Source organism: Triticum aestivum, chromosome 2B, assembly GCF_018294505.1.
Source record: "Triticum aestivum cultivar Chinese Spring chromosome 2B, IWGSC CS RefSeq v2.1, whole genome shotgun sequence".
In the NCBI taxonomy this organism is placed as follows: domain Eukaryota; kingdom Viridiplantae; phylum Streptophyta; class Magnoliopsida; order Poales; family Poaceae; genus Triticum; species Triticum aestivum.
This window is the reverse complement of record NC_057798.1, coordinates 758,239,013-758,250,187: the sequence shown is the minus strand read 5'-3', so window position 1 is coordinate 758,250,187 and position 11,175 is coordinate 758,239,013. Positions and strand designations below refer to the sequence as shown.

Here is an 11,175-nt window from a genome sequence, read left to right as displayed (position 1 = left end):
CGATGAACTAACCTTACGTCGATTTTCCTCGTCATACCCTTTCACCTTAAACAACAAGCTTGAGTTCGAGTTTGTGTCGTAACTGTGGTTCCAATAACCTCTTGCTTCATCATTCCTTTGACTTGATGTCGTCGCTGATTGACTACATCTGCATGAAATCTCTCGACAATTGTGTCGTGATCATCATCAACCTTATGAGCTCTTCCAGGAATTCAATTGAATTCATGATGGGTAATACCATCCTTGCCCCTCGATGATTCCTGTTCTCATCGACCACTTTATTGCCTTCCGTTCAACACAACTTGTTCGCGTTTGGTGTAAACCTTGAGATCACTGCTACCCAGCAGTTGATCTTCCTTACCTCGGTAGTATTACCATCTCTTTTGTCAAGAATGTGGTGAGAATTTCACCACCTCTTAATAATTCTTGATAACATAATACTTCTTGCCATCTTCGTTCATTCCTTGGTCCCCGTATTGTTTTCAACCGGAATACCGACAATGGAGCTATGACGTGTGAATTCAAAACTTCTAACAACCCTATTGCTTTGAAGTGAATGGGCGATAGTTCGTTCTAAGTCCTTCGCTAATTGAATCACCATTCTGACATTGGTCGTGCAACCCAACCCATATTTCGGGCGCACCTTTCAACCAATGTTTAGTTGTGTATGTTTTCCTCGAGCATACTTCCTTATATCATTTGATCTGACAAATGTTATCTCCTTGTTCACTTAATGGTGGAAATCCATCTTTTGGGAATCTCGGTGAATTGCCGTTGAGTTCACCAGACACCTCCTTGTCCTCTCCTTGGGTTAATGATGGACTCTTGTTAACGGAAATCACTTCATAGTTCATTTCCCTGAGAATCTTACAATGTCATCTCGTCAATTTGCGTTGCACCTTTTCTTCTCAGGTATCCTAAGTCTGAGGTATCCTGACACCAATCGGATCTGAATCTCGGTCAGATATGATGGTTGGGACAACTTTCCAAGAGTTATGATGTTGATCCTTTGATGACCCGGTAACATGATGTCATGCTTAGCACCCCCCCCCCCCCCGGCTGGAGGACCTATCATTATAGATTCCTTTTCAGCAAGGTTATCCATTCATCCATGAGGAAATTGTAAGACTTATTCTACAAGTTATTCCTGATGGATCCTTCATGTTTCCAAAGTCTGACCTTTGCTCGAAGACCATGTCGATGCTATCTCGAAGCATGTTTGTGGTACTCTGATTTTCAACAAGTACATTGAAGCCCAATGCTAAATATTTCCTGCCCAATTATCCAAACACCGCTGTATGGGTAATGTCATGAAAATCCTCTCCCCTACCTAAAGAGTTTTCTACATTATATCCTGACATGGATATCATGCTCTGCTTGTCCTTGGGAAGGATATACCCTTGAAATATGTGTTTAAACCTATTTTCCTTTCCATTGATCTGTTTAATCTGATGATCATGTTTTCCTGCCATTGTTGATTTAACCTTTCTTGTGATCTATATGATCTGAGCAGTAATATTCTCCTGCTTATGTAAACACCTCGGTGTACAACTCTGCCAGTGAGACCCTGTTACTTTTGTTGGTGACATTTCGGTAACCACCGATGGACGAGAACTTTGCCTACTGGTCCGCCTCGTTCAACGAGCAGGAAAATGGTTCTCTTCGTCCCTCGTCCTTGGTACTGATGTTGTTGCCGACATAACTGATAGGCTATCCTCTGACATACCTTGCTTGCATGATCACGCAAGACGTCTCCGCCCTTCCTACCTTTAACCCACATGGTGGGCCCATAACCCACAGTTCCACAGGATCGAAACCTGACTCTCCTGTACACCCCCTGTTCCCAAAGTTATTCCTCCCGCGTGGACTCGTATGTAATTCATGAGCCACCTTCCAATGAGATCGTCAATTCTGGCATCGGACACAATAATTATTCCGTTGCTTGAAACCCCTTTTCACCTTCTGCCTAGGCAATGAACGATTGCCTGGCTGCTTGAAACTTCTTATTATACCTTCCAACTTTACTCTCGATGTGTTTTATTTTGTTCAACTCGAGAGGTACTCATATGCTCATTCATGGGTTAATCCCAGATTATTACCCTTATAGCATTCTGTCATTGCTGATCTGCCTCGTTACCTATTCTTAAATACGATGAAGATCCCGAAGAAAGGATGCCGACTTCATCCTGATGACCTGAAGCAGAGGAATGAAGACATCAGTGTAATGGATTGATCTCTTCAAGAAGAGCAACCAAAGACGAGAAGATTCGTTAGGATTTCGTAACCAGACCTTCCCCCCTAGTCCCCCTCTTAAATCTCGGGACGAGATTTCTTGTAGTGGAGGAGAATTGTGACGCCCGGATAGTTACGCTACAGTAATCCTTCGCTAATGATGCCACGTCACCTTGATTACTGTGGCTAATCTTGCATTAGTTCGAAAACGATTCGAATTCAAACTTGAATTTTTGGCAAACAAACAAAGTTTTCAAACTTTAAAACAAAAATGTTCGGACCGTGTCAAATATTGCATAGATAATTATGGTGAAGTAAACACATTTTTAGAAAATGTCTAAATAATTTAAACTGATTTAAAACAGAAAAGAATTAAATAAAAAGTAAAAACAAAACAAAAGAAAGGAAACCCCCGCGGCTCCCCATGGGCCTTGGCCCATCCCACCCATCCGGCCGACCCTACCGAAACGGCCCACCCGACCCTCCTGCTTAGCCCCCTCCCCCAACCCGAACCCTAGCACCACTCCCATTCCCCCCCCCCCCGCCGCCCCCACGATCTGGATCGGGCTCGATCCCGATCCCGTCGTCCCCATCCCACGACCCCCACTCCCTTCCCCACGGTCCACTCCTCCCTCTCCCCCCCGATCTGGATCGGGGGTAACCGACCCAACGCCGACGCCCGTCTCTCCCTTCGATCCAGAGGGCGTCGCCATCGTCGTTACCTTGTCCACGGTCGCCGCGTGGCCATCGTCCTTCCCGCGCCCAGAGAGTCTGACCGGGAGGAGCGCCATCGTCTTCTCCTTCGTCTATGCCATTGGATCGGAGCTGGGAGGCCGCCCTCACATCACCCGCTGCTTCTTCCCCGACGCTGGCCGCCGCACGCCATCGCCGGATCCGCTGCGGATGCTGCACCATCACCCTCACCGAGCCCCTCCTCGAGCATCGCTGTGAGCTCACGGTCCTCCTCACCCTCTTCTCACTCCTCCCCGTGCCCCGTTGGCTCACCTCCGACGAGGGCAAGTCGTCACCACTGTCGGACGTCGTCGTCGTGGTCACTTTCACCCGCCCCTACACGAACCGCTTACACCACTGCACGCGCCTCGTCGTGCTGGTTCTCCAAGTGTTCGCAGATGAACATTTTGTCGCCGGGGTCGCATTCCGGCATGACGTCGCCGTCCCGCTGCACCCGCCGCGCCTCACCCGTCCGCCGCGCTCGCCCTTCTGCCTGCTGCTACCGGATACCACGTCGCACCTCGCGTGCCTCTGGTCGCTGCGTTCGGCTGACGGCCGCGCGCCCCGCCGGAGCTCGCCGTGGCTCCTAGATGAGGCCGCCGGAGTCCTCTGTCTCCCTTTTCCCCCGCGTACACACAGCCACTGCAGGGGCACATTGTGCCCCTGACAGGTGGGCCGTCCCTTAAAAAAAAGAGAAGAGAATTTAAAGTAAATAAACAAATTATCAGTTAATTAATTAGCAAATTAATTAAGTTAATAATCCTGTTTAACTAAACTAATCCTGATTAGATTAACCTAATTACTAATTAAACTAATTAATCTGTTTTAGTTAATCTCAGTCAATGACAAGCGGGACCCACTGATCAGGTTGACCAGTCAACCCCTGTTGACTGCTGACATCAGCATGACATCATGCCGATGTCATAAATCCAATTTCGAATTTAATTAAATAATTAATTAAATTCAAGAAATTAATAATATCTTTTAAAAATTAATATAAAATAAACCGTAGCTCAGATGAAAATACCTTCTACATGAAAGTTGTTCAGAACGAAGAGACGAATCCGAATACGCAGCCCGTTCGTCCGCCACACATCCCTAGCATAGCAAACACGCAACTTTCCCCCTCCGGTTCATCTGTCCGAAAACGCGAAACTCCGGGAATACTTTCCCGGATGTTTCCCCCCTTCGTCGGTATCACTTACTACCGCGTTAGGGCACACCAAACCCCGCGTATTGTCTTGTTACGCTTTGTGATGCTTTGATTGTTCTGTTATTTATTGTGTTCCCTCTCCGTTACTTCTTTCCGATAGACCCCGAGACTGCCGGCTACCCCCAGTTCGACTACGGAGTTGACGACCCCTCCTTCTTGCCAGAGCAACCAGGCAAGCCCCCCCCCTTGATCACCAGATATCGCCTATTCTATTCTATACTGCTTGCATTAGAGTAGTGTAGCATGTTACTGCTTTCAGTTAATCCTATACTGCTGCATAGCCTGTCCTTGCTACTATTGTTGTTACCTTTACCTGCTATCCTACTGCTTAGTATAGGATGCTAGTGTTCCATCAGTGGCCCTACACTCTTGTCCGTCTGCCATGCTATACTACTGGGCTGTGATCACTTCGGGAGGTGATCACGGGCATATACGATATACTTTACACAGTTACATTATCTGTGATACTGTTCGGAGTTGGGGGCTGAAGGGGCAGGTGGCTCCATCCCGGTAGAGGTGGGCCTGGGTTCCCGACGGCCCCCGACTGTTACTTTGTGGCGGAGCGGCAGGGCAGGTTGAGACCACCTAGGAGACAGGTGGGCCTGGCCCTGTTCGGCGTTCGCGGATACTTAACACGCTTAACGAGATCTTGGTATTTGATCTGAGTTGGCTACGAGCCTATACGCACTAACCATCTACGCGGGAGTAGTTATGGGTATCCCGACGTCGTGGTATCAGCCGAAGCACTTCAGACGTCAGCGACGGAGTGGCGCGCGCCGGATTGGAACGTAAGCCTGCTCTTGTATTAAGGGGCTAGTTCTGCTTCCGGCCGCCCACGCAACGTGCAGGTGTGCTATGGGCGATGGGCCCAGACCCCTGTGCGCTTAGGTTTAGACCGGCGTGCTGGCCTCTCTGTTTTGCCTAGGTGGGGCTGCGACGTGTTGATCTTCCGCGGCCGGGCATGACCCAGGAAAATGTGTCCGGCCAAATGGGATCAAGCGTGTTGGGTTATGTGGTGCACCCCTGCAGGGAAGTTAATCTATTCGAATAGTCGTGATCTTCGGTAACAGGACGACTTGGAGTTGTACCTTGACCTTATGACAACTAGAACCGGATACTTAATAAAACACACCCTTCCAAGTGCCAGATACAACCGGTGGTCGCTCTCCCTCAGGGATACGAGGGGAGGATCGCCGGGTAGGATATGCTATGCGATGCTACTTGGAGTTGCTACTTGGAGATGCTACTTGGAGGACTTCAACCTACCCTCTTCTGCCGGTTGCAAGACGAAGGTGACCAGAAGCGTAGTCTTTGATAAGACTAGCTATCCCCCTCTTATTCTGGCATTCTGCAGTTCAGTCCACTGATATGGCCCTTTACACATATACCCATGCATATGTAGTGTAGTTCCTTGCTTGCGAGTACTTTGGATGAGTACTCACGGTTGCTTTTCTCCCCCTTTTCCCCTTTCCCTTCTACCTGGTTGTCGCAACCAGATGCTGGAGCCCTGGAGCCAGACGCCACCGTCGACGACGACCCCTACTACACCGGAGGTGCCTACTACTACGTGCAGCCCGCTGACGACGACCAGGAGTAGTTTAGGAGGATCCCAGGCAGGAGGCCTGCGCCTCTTTCGATCTGTATCCCAGTTTGTGCTAGCCATCTTATGGCAACTTGTTTAACTTATGTCTGTACTCAGATATTGTTGCTTCCGCTGACTCGTCTATGATCGAGCACTTGTATTCGAGCCCTCGAGGCCCCTGGCTTGTATTATGATGCTTGTATGACTTATTTATGTTTTAGAGTTGTGTTGTGATATCTTCCCGTGAGTCCCTGATCTTGATCGTACATGTTTGCGTGCATGATTAGTGTACGATTGAATTAGGGGCGTCACAATTCCCTTCCACAGTGCGCAGCACAATACATCTCATTCATGCCAATTTCCATAAAAGCACACACCACAGCCCTGTTCAAATATCATACAAGAAAAGCACAGGAAATTAACATATCACTTAATATGTCATCACATAATAGAGATTTGCATCAGTTCAAAACCAAAAGCTACATCGACCATAACATCTTACATAGCTACAGCTATATCAGTTCACATACCTACAGCCATCAGCTGATCCTAACACGTCAGTTAAGAACCAAATAGGTGCTACAACCATCAGTGCATCACGACATCAGTACAACGAATCAGCTTGCATCACATAACACCTAGCTTACACAGCCGCATCAAATTAACTAGAACAGGGGCATTGGTAAGAAACAGGGCACTTCGACAACCAGCGGCCCATCCGTCTCCGGTGCCGTCAACCCTGCCACTGTAAATCTTGAAGTGATGGGTGCGGGTGAGGTCAGTGCCTTCAGCTGGTAGCCACGCATCAGGCAAATGTTCCGCGAGGAGAGGGCTGCGGTCAAGCATTGCAGACCTTCTGCACGAGCATTGTAGTCTGCGTCAGCTCACAGCTCTTGCCGCCAACGACCGACACCACCAGCACCACCCCGCGGCAGTGCTTGCCCAGAGCGTCTACCGCCGTGTGCGCGCGAGGAGCAGCCGACCAGTCTCCGGCCGGAGATACGGCTCGCCACAGCGCCACACTCACTGAGAAAACAAGCTGGCAAGTAGCCTTGCGGCTGAACCGACGCCGCGCCCGACGGGCGCCTCACGGGGGACCCGCGCTGCCGCACACGCTGCCGCCGGCGCGGGGCATCGAGCTCTCGGCCAAGCTCTTGTCGCTCATCGCAAGACAGAAGAGGATAGGGTTAGGGATTTGAGCAGAGGGGAGACAGTTTGGGGATTTTTGGATTTGGACGCGCGCATATGTCGTCTAAGTCCGGCTCTAGCCAGTCGGTTCGGCTGGACCAGCTCTAGGCGCTGACGTGGAAGGGGAAAAGGGCGAGACGTATGCCGCTGCGTACACAGGACCATCTCTGTTACACAATTGCAAGTCTGAGGACCGTACAGAAGCACTTTGCGAGTACCAGGATGGTTTTGTTACAAGCCAACGAGTACAGGGACGAAGTGTGCAATTTTTTACATGCTAGTTATTTTTTGTTTTTTAGAAAAATATACAAACTATATTCACAATATTAAATAAATAGTTGAGGACCCCTAAAAAGTGTTAATCAAATTTTAAATATTCTCGAAATTGAAATAATACAAAATAATTAATAAAATGGTTTCATAATATTTGTAAGGATTCACATGTATGATAAAATAATTTTGCAATTTTTAAAAGTTATACATTTTCTAAATGTTAATCTAATTTTCAAAATCTTCATTTTAAAAAAAATATCACGTGGTCCTTTTCTTAAAAAATTAGTTCTTTTTCTTTTTTTACGTGACCCTTCGACGTGTGAGTTTCTGTTTCTGTTTTAGTAATTCTAAAACTTATGGGAATTATTGTATTAGTAACAAAAATAAAGCTAGAAATCTTCTTGTCTTAGAAATAATATGCATAAAAAATATTTTAAAACATATTAATGTAATTTTATAAAACATTTATGTATTATCAAAAAGTCATGTAATTATAACTTTTTTAGCTAGACAGATGTATGAATAAAATCCTGGAGGAACACTAGGCCATTGATTATTTTTTTCACACATATTTTAAAATTTATTTTTATTTGAAAATATATCTTTCAAAAAACACATATAATTTATTAAAACACGTGAACACTTTTTACAACTAGAAGTATATTTCCTAAAAGCATGAACACTTCATATACTACCTGAATATTTTGTAGTTTTTAAAATAAAAACAACAACAAACATGTGGAAAAATGAGTGCACTGGCTGCAGCCCATTTAACTCGACGATTGTGTCGGATATATAAAACGTAGCAGTGCGTAAAAGACAACAAACTTACAATGTGCATTTGGTTTGCGCATGTTCTTTTTGGCGCACATGTCGCCGGTTCAAAACTCAGCCATGCAACTTTTTTGTTTATTCCAGTTGTGCACTGACAGTTGGGACCCGATGGTCATTGAGACGCACATTCTTCTTGCTAGTCTATCCCGACACTGCAAGTCGGCCTCACGCCACGCTGGCATGTCTAGTCAACAATACATATATATCTGAGTATTTAACCAAAAACTACCACAATTCACGGAAACGTGACAGAAAACTACCATTTTACGATTTTGTCCCGAAAACTACCACTTTTTTATTAATCCGTGACAAAAAACTACCAAGTGTAAAAACTGCTCGCTTTGCCTGGGTTAAACGCGAATCTGACAGCCCGACCCCACACATAAACAGGCTAAAAATGCAACCGGGTCCCTAGTTTTTTTCAAAAAAGCAATCGGGTCCTCTGCCTCCTTCTCCTCCTCCGCCTGCGAGGCCGTAAAGTCCGTGCCTGACTCGGATATGCCGTGGAAGTGGAACGCCTCCTCGCCTTCTTCTCCTGCTCCCACGTCCACCGAATCCGCCGCCCCGGCGGCGGCGACCACGTCGTCTCCCGCTCCATCGCCGGCGACCTCGCCATCCACCTCACCTTCCGCGAGGACGTCCGCTCCCGCTCCCACAGCGGCGAGTCCGGCCTCCAGGTCCACGGCAGCGGCGACCACGCCGTCCGCCTCACCGGCGGCAAGCACGTGCCCTCCCGCTCCCGTGCCGGCGACCTCGCCCTCCGCCTCACCTTTCGCGAGGACGTCCGCTCCATCTCCCACGGCGGCGAGTCCGGCCTCCAGGTCCACGGCAGCGGCGACCACGCCGTCCGCCTCACCGGTGGCAAGCACGTGCCCTCCCGCTCCCGCGCCGGCGACCTCGTCGTGAGCCTCACCGGCGACGAGGAGGAGAAGGAGGCGGAGGACCCGATTGCTTTTTTGAAAAAAACTAGGGACCCGGTTGCATTTTTAGCCTGTTTATGTGTGGGGTCGGGCTGTCAGATTCGCGTTTAATCCAGGCAAAGCGAGCAGTTTTCACACTTGGTAGTTTTTTGTCGCGGATTAATAAAAAAGTGGTAGTTTTCGGGACAAAATCGTAAAGTGGTAGTTTTCCGTCACGTTTCCGTGAATTGTGGTAGTTTTTGGTTAAATACTCTATATATCTAGACGTGATTTGAACTGTATTTGAACCATACTGCCAAGTTATTTTTCAAGTTCATGCACCAAAGTAAACATCGCTGGCAAGTTTAGGCACCACTAGTGTTATTACCTCAAAGAAAAACATACGCTGATACTAATGATATTAACGATAAATCTCGGTCGACTTAGGACAATCAAATCCACATAGGAACATCTAAAAAATTCCACATAGAAAAATAATCAATCTTTTTTGGTTAAACCAAGTAGGTCGAGGAAGTGAGACTTGAACAAGTCCATTTGCGCCGGTTGCAGCAGTGACACCGACACCTGCACCCCGTGGCCGTCTCCGGCACCCATCAGCGCGATCTGACCGTCGTGCTTCATCCTGATGGGCTCCGTCCGCCTCGGATTGCCCCACCCGAAGTCTGCGTCCTCGTATGCCCTGAAGCGCGGCGAGCCCGACACGTTCATCAGACGGTCCATAGGGCGACCCGCCAGCACCGATGTCTGAAAATCCCACATGCCCACTGGGACCTCTCTCATCTTGCGGACCTCGTCCCGGATCGCCGACGCTGCGGCCGCCAGGGCGCGCTCGCCGCGGAGTTCCCCGGCGGGCAGCTTCACGAGACATGGCCAGAGGCACACGCCGATGTCCCGCCTTGACGGGAGGGTCGAGGCGGTCACGGATATCGGCGAAGAACATGAGCAGCACTTCCTCGTCGTCCGCGACGAACGGCCTACACGGGATGAAGCACGTCCATGCGAGCGCCGCGACGGCGGCGAAGGCGGACGGGGGACGGGGCAGGGGCGAGTTGGACAATGCGCCGTTGGCTTCGCCAAGACCGACGATGTGCTGCTTGAGGCGTTGGATGTCCTGCGCATCCAAGGTGAACGTACGACGGGTGAACCGTGTGCGCCCCTCTTCGAACCACGCCGGCGGCGCCGTCTGAAACGCGTACGCATGATTTGTCACGTAGTACGTCACCAACGAAACATTTGAAACGATTAAGGGCTCAGCATACCAATGGTAGATTCGGCGCGTGCTTTCTCAAGACGCTCCTGGCCAGATCTTCGCCACAGGGAAGTTTGACGAGCGAGCGGTCGAAGCACGGTGTGGCAGCCGGCGTCTCGCCCCGACACGCCGTCGCCCACGCCTCGACGAACGTCCACAACGACCGGCCGTCGGCGACACCGTGGTGCACCGTCAGCCCGACCGCCACGCCGCCCTCGAAGCGTGTGGCCTGCACGGCCAAAACGGGGGCCGGCAGCTCACCCATGTCCACCTCCGGCACGAGCCGCTCAAGCAAATGCAGGTCGTGCTCCTCGTCGCCGGCGAGGCGGCGGATGTCGGCGTCGGACTCCGCGACCACGAACCTGACGCCGTCGGTGGCCGAGCAGCTGATGGCGACGTCCCCCGTTTCCTCGAGGTGGACGAGCTTGCCGGCGAGCGGCGCAAAGCTGCCTAGAGTCGCGGAGAGGGAGGACCGGAGGGACTGGAGAATGGCGTCAAAGGGCGGCATGTCGGCGCCCACGTAGAGCAGCACGTGCTGCAGCACCGGGAAGACGACCCACCGCGCCTCCAACGCTGTGAGCTTGATCGGCTCCGGCGGTGGCGCTTCGCTCTCCGGCACACTGACATAGTTTGAGTCGATAATTGTCACCGGCGACATGGCGCGCCTCCCTGGGCAAGCAGCGGCGCTTGTTCCCGTGGATGATAGGAGCTGATGAGTGCATGGCGTCTCTTATATTCGCTCCCGTACTCCCAAGCCGGTGAACCGAAATGAACAGGATGCACAGTCGATCGACATAACGCAACTTAATTATGGGGTACATGCAATTAATTCTTTGATCTATGATGACTGTACAGCAATTTATCCACCACCCCGCGGTGGGTGTGCCAGTATGGAAAACAGAGAGTGAAGCATCTCCAGTCGTTGGCACTCGAGGGGTTTCAAAAAATCACC

General features: G+C 49.9%; 1 pseudogene; it reads right to left on the bottom strand.

The window, feature by feature from the left end:
* Positions 1–9,318: 9,318 nt before the first annotated feature.
* LOC123047192 (phenolic glucoside malonyltransferase 1-like) lies at positions 9,319–10,912 on the bottom strand (annotated as a pseudogene).
* Positions 10,913–11,175: the final 263 nt, after the last annotated feature.